Source organism: Schistocerca piceifrons, chromosome 5 (assembly GCF_021461385.2).
Source record: "Schistocerca piceifrons isolate TAMUIC-IGC-003096 chromosome 5, iqSchPice1.1, whole genome shotgun sequence".
NCBI classification, from domain to species: domain Eukaryota; kingdom Metazoa; phylum Arthropoda; class Insecta; order Orthoptera; family Acrididae; genus Schistocerca; species Schistocerca piceifrons.
This window is the reverse complement of record NC_060142.1, coordinates 471,498,332-471,509,932: the sequence shown is the minus strand read 5'-3', so window position 1 is coordinate 471,509,932 and position 11,601 is coordinate 471,498,332.

The following is an 11,601-nucleotide window of genomic DNA, read 5'->3' as shown; positions in this document are numbered from 1 at the left end:
CAGGAGAGGCAAAGCCAATTTTATGTTACATTTTTAATGACGCTGTTTTTATGTGAATGGTACTTTGTGACAGCAGCGAGGAGTGGCTGCGAGGTTTGAGGCGCCATATATGGATTGCGCGGACCCTCCCGCTGAAGGTTCGAGTCTTCCCTCGGGCATGGGTGTGTGTGTTGTTCTTAGCGTAAGTTAGTTTAAAAAGAGTGTAAGTCTAGGGACCGATGACCTTGGCGGTTTTGTCCCTTAGGAATTCACACACATTTTAACATTTTTTTGAACTTAGTGATATGTATTTGAACGAGTCTTGAGGAGAGGAAGTGGTTTACAGAATAAAAAATACAAGATGCTGTCTAAAAACGACGTACTGCTGTTCATATCCTCGTTACGAAAGTAAGGTTCAAGAAAGGCAGTAATTATTGGTAACGTCCTACTGACAGATAAATATTTGCTTGATTTTTTTTTATTTTGCTTCTGGACAAAAATTTTTTTGGGGCGGTCAAGATAAATGAAACAAACTGTACATGTTAAATGGAGAAGTAAGTTAAGTGAACCACATGGACGTATTTTGGGACACTTGCTGTTCTCGTTGTATATTACCTCAGTAACACGTATTCAAATTATTCCCAGGCGGTTGGTGTGAAATCAAACTTGATGCGTATCACCGAGTATGTGGTTTTACATATCAACCAGTTATCGTCATCTTTATTTTTTTCTGTGTTTATTGTGAATTGCTTAATAATTGGTCTTGTTACAAACCAGACCGAAGAATGGCCCGATGTATTCTAAAAAAGTATGTAGTTCAGATGCTGGCTGTGATTTAAATTTATTCAGCAAACCTTCGTAAATCCTATTGTACACATTTAAGGGAAGTAATGAAAGACAAATGACTAACGTCATTACCGCTGTCTTTAGAATCTGAATCAATGAAAGACAAATGACTAACTTCATTATCGCCGTTGAAAACAATCTCACCAAGCTTCTATAAACTCTTCTCATCATCAACATGAACTACTTTGGTTGTTAACTAAGATCAGCTACTATGTGGCACACGTGACATGTGCTTCGTTTTAGTATAAATTTAAGAACCATCTATTAGCTAGAAATTGAACTCCATGCATTTATATAGTGAAGCGTGCTTCTGCGAGCTGAGCTCGTCATACGATTTAAATGCTGTAGCAACTTAATGCGACTATCGCTCGTCATTTGATGCGATTGTGTTAATGGCCTGACAGAAAATATGACTAGCATCAGACTTCTCGTTGATGGCGGAGTTACTTTTAGTCAAGTCTGAAAAAAGGTGTCTCATTATTCAGCAGATCTTAATAAGATTTAAATGTGATGCAAAGGTCGGCAACATGTTTTAAATGTTTAAAAATGTAAAACTGTTCTGTTCACAAAACCCAAAAACAGTGTCCTACGGGTACGACATCAGCCAGTCACGATTGGAAATATTCGATTCAGACAATTTCCAGACTTCTCGTTTAATGCTGGTTCTTTACACTTTGTAGGTTGGCTTGCTCGGGATAGTCAGCATCTGTCCGTTTTCATGCGTGACACAGTTCTGGTTTTTCAGCACGTTGTGGCTATGCTCCTATCGTTGGAGCGCTTTCTATACTTGGGTGGCAGATATTTGATCGACCAATTGGTCCACCGGCGCACTGGGTACGAGTAATCGGCGTAGAGAGATATTACGCAACAAAGGGGCCCCCACAAATCTCCCGTAAATTGCCATGTAATTATAGCAATTTATGCCCTGAATTAATTAAAATATAACTGCGTTCGCAAGGTGTAGAACAGAAGTAATATCCGGCGTTCCCCAAGAAAGTGTTATAGGCCCTCTATTGTTCCTGATGTATATTAACGACATAGGAGACAATCTGAGTAACCATCTTGGATTGTTTGCAGATGATGCTGTCATTTACCGTCTTGTAAAGTCATCAGATGATCAAAACGACTTGCAAAAAGATTTAGTTAAGATATCTGTATGGTGCGAAAAGTGGCAATTGACCCTGAACAAAGAAAAGTGTGAAGTTAATTCACATGAGTACTGAAAGCAATCAGCTAAATTTCGATTACGCGATAAGTCACACAAATCTTAAGACTGTAAATTCAACTAAATAGTTAGGGATTACAATTACAAATAACCTAAATTGGAACGATCACATAGATATTATTGTGCGTAGAGCAAACCAAAGACTGCGATTCATTGGCAGAACACTTAGAAGGTGCAACAGGTCCACCAAAGAGACTGCTTACACTACGCTTGTCCGCCCTATTCTGGAGTACTGCTGTGCGCTGTGGGATCCGCATCAGGTGGGACTGACGGATGACATCGAAAAAGTACAAAGAAGGGCAGCTCGTTTTGTATTATCGCGAAATAGGGGACATAGTGTCACAGACATGATACGTGAATTGGAGTGGCAATCATTAAAACAAAGGCGTTTTTCGTTGCGACAGGATCTTCTCATGAAATTTCAATCACGAGTTTTCTTCTCCGATTGCGAAAACATTCTGTTCGCACCCACCTACATAGGGAGAAATGATCATCACGATAAAATAAGAGAAATTAGGGCTCGCACAGAAAAATTTAAGTGCTCGTTTTTCCCGCGTGCCGTTCGAGAGTGGAACGGTAGAGAGACAGCATGAAGGTGGTTCATTGAACCCTCTGCCAGGCATTTTATTGTGAATAGCAGAGTAATCACGTAGATGTAGATGAATGGTAGCGTCTGTAGCTGTTACTGTCAAAACCACCGAATAACAGTCTTCTACGGTGTTGTGTCGTTGCAATCGATATTCCCGGAGACAGCAGTCGGCGATAGGCCGGGAGTGCGTCCCGGGGATCCGCAAGAATTCCGCGGACATTGGTAGCGGTTACACAAGACGACGCCGCCGCGGCCAGTAATGCGCGCGTGCCGGGTCCCGCCTCCACCGGCAGCCGACAAGAGTGACCTCTGCGGACTGGACGAAGGACAGCGCCGCAGCAGATGAGGGCAGTTCAGTTGGTGAGGTGCGGCCACAGGAGTGCTCTTCCCAGAATCTCGGGGGCCTTCGGCACGATCTCCAACGAGACACTGTGTGTGGTACAGCTCGCGCAGGATCCCGTGGCCGGTGCGCAATGACCAGTTTTCGTCCATAGCGCTGGGCGAGTTCATTCGTTTGTTCGGAAGGGGAGGCCGAACAGTGTTTGCCTCCTTTCGGCCGGTCAGCGATGACAAGATCGAGGCGCGCACCCTGCGGTCATTCTCAAACGGTTTTACAGAAACTTAATTAATTAATTAATGTCGTGTGACGAGGGCCTCCCGCCAGGTAGACCTTTCGCAGGGTGCAAGTCTTTCGATTTGACGCCACTTCGGCGACTTGCACGTCGATGGGGATGAAATGATGATGATTAGGACAGCACAACACCCAGTCCCTGACCGGAGAAAATCTCCGATCCAGCCGGGAATCGAACCCGGGCCCTTAGGATTGACATTCTGTTGCGCTGACCACTCAGCTACCGGGGGCGGACTTTACAGAAACTGAAACGTCCCCTTAGAAAAATTTATGAATTACTGTGCTGGTAAACCTCTTCTGTTATTTGATTTTCAAACAGCTGAGCAGAACTGAACGTACTCAGACATTTCGCTCTTTAATTATCCTGATCAACACTAAACTGACACACAATATTTTTAGCGCAACGCAATCTGACTTTCAAAAATCCCTACAAAAGAATGGCCCTGACTAACAATAACCTATACCTTTCATGAATTACTTACCTCACAAAAATCTTCGTTACTCGAACTATTGCAATACAGCGAGCGCCACTACTGCCAGCTAAATAAAAGATTCTAACTACTGAAGGCACTAACTACTGATAGGCATAGTTAGCAAATGAAAGATTTTGATAGAGAACAAACAATGTATTTACCTTAATAGTGTTCAAAAGTCATTATATATATATATATATATATATATATATATATATATATATATATATATATATATCAGTTCATGATATCCAATGTTACAAATTTACTCTTTCTGGCGGACACACGTCCAGATCGTCCGCTCTTAAAATTCTGCCATCTCTCTCCCCACATCCACCACTGCTGGCGGCTCACCTCCAACTGCACAACGCTCAGTGTTGCCTACTCTAAAAAACCCGAGTCGCTAGATTCAATATCAAAAGTCGCTAGAAAGTCGCTAAAACTGATTTTACTAGGGGTTTACTGAAAATTTCGTGCTGTGAATGGTGCAATAAGACAGGGGGGTGGGGTTATAAAACATTAATAAAAATTGTCTCATACGTAATTGCTATATTGTCTTAATTAAATGACGCATCGCTTGCAACAACATACATATAAAATACGCTAACGTTAATTAAACATGTTATCATAATTGACGCAACACATAAATTGTTGTTTCAATCACAGTAGTCAAATATACTAGAAATATACGACTATATTTGTAACAAAAGAAAGCAAGAACGCAAATTAGGTTACAAAATATATACATAGCGGTGTGTGAGCTATTCATCATGGTCACTCAGAAGATCGAATAACCCTTTTGTTTCATGCTCTGACAGAACTGTAGTTGATGTAGAGGGTTGAACGTCGCTCAAAAGATGATGTTGCAGTTCGACTGGTTTTGTCGCAAAAGAGTAACTTTTGTTCGTTCCAATAAGCTCCAATACGTCTGACAGTATGTCAAAAGATGCACAATCTTTATTTTGTTTCTTCAGCTGGTTTCTCAATATGATCAAAGCATTAATTGTCCCTAACGATAATCTGTTACGTTGTTTAGTTTTTATAATGTTCATAGAACTGAATATCCTTTCCACTTCTGCATTTGAATGCGGTAGGCATATAAAAGTCATTGCTAGCTGTGAAATCAAAGAAAAAGGATTCTCCCCTGCGGCATTTTTATACTGCAAAACCTCACTCCAAAATCGAACAGTGTTAGTAGTGTTATTCCACCTAATGAAATTGGTATTATGCCATTCTTGCAGCATACCGTGTATGAAATCGCCACTAAAACCCAATTCTTTGGCTACATCCGTTACAGCATTATTTTTATTCACTTTTAGTGTTTCTTCAACATTCAGTATTGACATTTTTTTCAGGATTGTAACGTTACTTGGCAGTCTTTGTTGAATTTCTTCTTCAAATAAACTTTATTTTCTTCAGACAAACTTGACTCAGACAATTTCTGTTCAAACATAAAGCCAAGGTTCGAATTTGCGTACATACATTGGCTTGGAACTGGTGTTGTCCACAAATCAACAGTTGGAAAAACTATGTTTTGTTCGAGTGACTGCATGAGAAATACAAGTGTATCTAGTAATTTAGTGGGGTCATTGTCTTCTCCTTCAAAAGCTTTTATTGCTATTTGTACATCTTTTAAAGCATGTTTAAGGTAAAACATGTAAAGATGATTTGAGTCGTCACAATACATCTTGTACAAAAGATCGGCAGTGTAACAATTGTCCTGAACCATGACAAGTGAAGAAATGTAGCTTTAGTTCTTCCCACTGCTCCAGAATTCTTCGTATTGCTGGTTCAATTGAAAGCCAACGTGTTGTACAGGCCTACAGAATTGTTAGTGGCCATTTTCCACAATTTATTGTCTCATAAACCTTTTTATATTCCTCTTGTCTTTTGGGTGAAACGGAGAACCAATTGTAGGTTTCCCGTACAAGAAACTCTACGTTTCTAGGTATGGTATTCACTGAGGCGTGCGAAACTGCAAGCTGAAGAGAGTGACAAATCCAACGGATCAATACCAAATGCTTCAGACCATATACTCTCTTAAGTTGTTCGAAGAGCCCATTGTTCATTCCAACCATTGCAGAAGCATTATCTGTGCCAATTCCTACCATATTAGTGATTGGAAGTTTGAGATCTTTCAAAGAATTCACAAGAACAGCAGCCAGATTTCTTGCATCTGCAGTTTCTACTACAGCGAGTTTGAGAAATGCTGATCTAATGGTTTGGTTGTTTGCACTATAGTACCGTATAGCGATACCTAGCATTTTAGATATTGATACATCTGTGGATTCATCTATTAGTACACTGTATTTTTTTACCTATATCTTCAACCAATGATTGTGTAAAATGTGGAGCCAAAACTTCAGTTATAATGTTAGTGCACTTTGTACGATGTAATTGCATGTTTTAAGCGCCCTTATCACCGGAAAACACCTTGTACAGTATTCCTAAATGATCTACAGCTAAAACAGAACAACGTTCAGTAATAAATAAAGAAAGGGCGCCTTCCGCTCTGCTTGTTATTCTAACTATAGTTTTCGGAACAATTTTCACAGGTAAGGTGGTTTATGTTTTTTTTAAATCAATTTTTTGTTTATGCTTAATAGTTTTCGAACGCTTTCTAAAATCACACAATTTAGCATAAAACTCTGTTGCACATACTTGACATCTTGCCTTGGATAAGTCTCCAACGACTGGTTTCAGCCACCCATTGAATTTAGGTTCTGCTTCCCACCCATCCCGATATTTTTGAGCGTACTGCTTCTTCTTCTGCGGTAAATCCATTATGTAATCCACCACAACATAAGTTTCACCAATTTGTAATCACTGAAAATACATTAAAACTCAGGCGAACTAGAGGTCATGAAACAATCTACTCACTCGGTAACTTGATATCAGTCCTATTGTTCATTGTTTAAAATGTAATACTGTCTGAGATACCCCCACCGAATCGTTCTTGTGTTACCACTGTGTATGTGATAATAATTTGGCTAAGAGTTAACATTTCGAAAAATTAGAAGTTGCTGGACAGAAATGTATTTTATCATACGTATGTTTTTTGTCAATTCGAAAAATAAAGGGAGTTCAAAAGTTGAAGAATCATAGATCGATACGCTATCGACGATAACAGTCTAGTGGGTAATGAATAATGAACCGTTCTACAGTCAAGGTTTTCTTACTCTGTAGGCAATTCCCACATTCAGGTTTACTAAATGCTGAACAATGCTACATGATCTGCTAAGAACTTAATTTAACTTAGTAAATGTAGAAAAAAGTCAGTGTAGTACCCATTCCTTAGTTAAAATCTTAGTTTTGTTAATGAAAATATTGGCCCAAAATAGTTTTGATTTGTACTGCAAAAGTCGTCGGTACTCCAAAAGTCGCCAGATAAGTCGCTAAATAATTTTTGTCGCTAAAAAGTCTTTTTAGTCGCTAAGACGAAGGCAAAAGTCGCCATTTCTAGCGACAAAGTCACTAAATTGGCAACACTGACAACGCTACGCGCTGTTAACAGCCAACTGCCCAACACTACAATAGCAAATTCCAACAATGCAAACCAGCCACAGACTGCACACAGCACAGTCAGTGATTTTCATACAGAGCGCTACGTGGCGTTACCAACATAAAAACCTAAACAGCCTACTTACAAAACTATTTGTTAAAAAAATTTCAATTTTGTTTTACTTACAGCTTTATATATCAGGTTCATGATGATGTGCCCACCACTTCGTTAATGGTCATAGGTATTGTGAATATTATGTGAAAGTAAGATGCTGCGCGAAATTTGGAAAACTGTGCAATGAAAAATAGAGGTCGCTATTATTTTGCTTTTGGTGCATATGTTGTTGTGTATGAAATTTAGCCAACATATTGAATTTTTCGTTAGACTATCTATCACCAATCTCGAGAAAATTGATCTGATGTAGCTCACTCATTTGCGATCGCTCCGCGCCAGCGATAAAGCCAGAGCGAAATATCTACAACATTCCTTATATTTCATAAAGTGTGTCACATATCGAAATGAGATTTTGGCAAATGATAGCACACAAAGAGGAGAGCATTTTACCATATCGTTATCATGTAAAACGTAATTATCTACCGTGTTATTCCAATAGCTGCAGACTTTGTCGGTGAAAGAATGTAATTTTTAAGGGCCATCGATAGTTAGTGAAACGAGAAATACTGTGGGTTTTGGAACAAAATATGTCAAGACATTATACGCTTTTTTGTACCGATGATGTGCTTTTTCATAAGTAACTGATTTACTTTTTCTCAGTTCTTCACTTAATGAACTAAATCGGACACTATTTCAGAATTCTCTCTCAATTGTGTCTGCACAAAGTGTTAGTGAGGTGAGACAGTATAAACTCCGCTGTGTTTTTGGCAATAAAAGCAAATTTTGACTTGGCAACCAGAGAAATGTGTAGGTTTTACTCAAAATTCACCACTCGTGAAACTCCTCTGAAAGTTACAAATGGTTAATAAGCCAGACGAAAATAGATCGCTGCATTTTCGCCCGAATTCTTTTTAAATACTAACGAAAGCAGAGGTGACAGTAGATCATTTTGAACGGTCACCATCAGGTGTGCGCGTGGAGGGGCCCCACTTACTATTAAAAAAAAAAAATGTGAGCGTTGGCTTCTGTTTAGAACGACACTTCCTTTCCAGAGCTCAGCATTTCCCCAACAGCGCTCTGGACGACCCCCCACCACTGCCACACTCCCCACTCTTCCCCAACCGATTGCGCCATCTAGCGGCCACGGCATTTTGCGCGCACTATGCTGGAATTTTTCCGATGGATATATTTCGCCACAGAGCAGTGGCCTGCTGGCTGAAGACAAGACAAAATAACAGAAATAATAGGACAAGACATAACCATCAAATGGAAATCAAATAAGTTAGATGACAGACAGAATGCAACACAACAGACAAGGGAAGATGGGTCTACTCTTTCCTGCCCAGTATCCGAGAGCAGATGAATTTGAACTACATTCACCCAACATACGGCATGATGCACTTTCTCACAGGCCATGGCCCATATCCTGAGCACTTCCACAGGTTTGGCCTAAAACAGACTCACACTTATACCTACGGTGAGAATGACTCACCTGAACACGTAGTGCTCATCTGTGATGACATGGGATTTTTAAGAGCAAGGTTTGGCAACGAAGACATAGGACAGGTGATTCGCAGACAGTCTGATTGGAACTCTCTAAACAGCATCGCAGACGAAATATCCGTAGCACTATATGCGGCATACACAGAGGAGAGACCATACACTAGACTAAGGTAGGTTCCACATCTGACAGATCAGTAGTACGTAGTAAACGAACACACACACACAGACACTGACTTGGATGCTATCTCTCTCTCTCTCTCTCTCTCTCTCTCTCTCTCTCTCTCTCTCTCTCTCTCTCACACACACACACACACACACACACACACACACACACACAGAGAGAGAGACAGAGAGAGAGAGAGAGAGAGAGAGAGAGAGAACACGAGATACACATACATAATAAAAGTAAGCTGCAGTTTTCCATCACTAAATGGAATCAATATGAAAATGTAACTTTCGTTGTAATTGGTTGCTATACCATTTCATAACATGGAATACTGTCTGAAGATGTGACATTTCTTCTTCTTTCGTAATCTAATTAATCAATACATTATTAGTTAAGTATTACCACAGTCAAGACAAGAAATGTAACAGATGTATTCCAAACACACGGAAGGTATAAAGAGAAGAACTGTCGCATCGTATCTAAGTCATATGTAATGTCATCTGATATATCTTCCATTAAATACAAAGGTTGAATCAAAATACAGTGTGTTTGAAAGAGGACTCCCTAGTTTTAATGTGTCCTAGAATCTGTACAAAGTGACATACACTATTCTAGTTTGTGGTGTTTGATTCATCAACTCTCCAAGTTTGGCTCCCCTCGAGTTGGCAGGTCTGCTTGACTTTGAGACGGCACAAATGCTGTTTTTTTTTTTTCCTCTGTTCACTTAGTTCAGTCCAGGCGTGCGTGCAGTGCAATGCAGAGCAACACAGAAACAATGTGTACTCAGCAACAGAAAGATCAGTCAGTTATAACAGTGCAACGTTATTTTAGACGTCAGTATGGTCGTGAACCACCTACAGCAAAAACTATCCGTCATTGGCTAAAGTCTTTCAAGGAAACCGGTAGTGTTTTAAAAGCAAACTCACCACGTAGACAGAGAACTTCTGAAGATGTTGTTGAACAGATCCGTGTGTCGTGAGCCCGAAAAAGTCATTGACCAGATGTAGTCTACAATTAGGAGTGCCTGAAGGTACTGTGTCTGATGTTGTGCGCCTAAAAATTGCAATTGGCCCAATACCTTGGCTACCACGAAGGCCAGACTTAACCCCACTGGACGTTTTCTTTTGGGGCCACATAAAAAATGTTGTGTACAGTGGAAAGATCAGAGACATCAATCATTTGCGGGAAAGAAACGTCGCGGCGGTTGGGACAGTTACACTTGAAATGTTGGTGAATGCGCAGCGAGAAGTTGAATATCGTCTCGACGTGTGCAGGGCAACAAATGGATCCCACGTTGACATATATTAACATTAAACAAAACTTGAAGAAATTCTGTTTCATGATATGTACTCATTGATGTCATTTGTCATTCACATTAAATTTTTACTTAAAACTAGGAAGTTCTTTTTCAAACACGCTGTACATCCACAACCTTTTATGTATCTTACTTATTATCTAAGTTAGCAACAAATTTAAATAAAATTTTATATATACATTTGTACTTTTTATTTTCATATTTTTTATTTTTTTACTTTATTCTTTTGCAAAATCCTCAAAAAATGTAATATCAGTAAAACTAAATTTGTATCATATAACGTGTAAAATCACTTGAGAAATAAGTAAATAGATAAATAAATATTTCAGTTGGTTGTGGCTTGGAGATAAGACTACATGGCTTCTTACGTTGCAGGCTGTTTGTTTTTGTGTTTATGCATTTCGATATGAACTTTGGAGTCTGATTTTGGATTGTACATTAGGACCGACTCAAGTTAAGTAAAGATTCATTTACAAACTATTGCTACGGACGGATTAATTGGTTTCTGACGGCAACAGTTCGCTGCTCCGCCATTCCTGGCCACCTGTCTCGCTATGTTGGTATCTCACGCAGAGAGACCGCACACAGAATAAACAGCTTGTCACTTTGATAATAATAAAAAGAAGGCTTTCAGCTCCCTGTTAAAAATGTCCCCGAGCAGTTCTGCGTTCACACAGGCAGGAACTTGTAACATCAGTTCATGTAAACACGTCTCTAAATTCAAATTGGGAATCAGAGACAAAACTGATTTAAATACGTATCAGTATGTTTTCTTGTATTTATACAGAAGGGCGCCGATACCATTTCCTAATTTGAATTGAATCACAAGCTACAATTATGTCTATTAGAAGTCCGTTCGAGCTTAGCCCTTATAGCTTTACAAGACCAAGGGTATTTTGAATGAACTGAATCTACGGCCGGCTAGCTCTTGTTCTGTTTCGCAGCTGCCTCATTGTCGCTGCGCAGTTGGCTCCCCGCTGCTAGTGGCTTCCACACTGGTCTTGTTGCACATAGCGGCATCAACTTATTTACATCGTTCTTCTGAAATATTTTTTAAACTACGATTAGACATACCAATTCCCCCTGTTATGGACTGTGGCTGTTTTCCCAGCTGTCTCTGCATTAAACAACAAATTACCAGGCAATTAGACTGATAGATTGGCTCTACGAGGGATATTTCCACACGCGAACAGAATTGGAAGAAGCCTCAACAATGGCAAATACCCTCTACTATGCAATGCACAGAAATTTGGAGAGT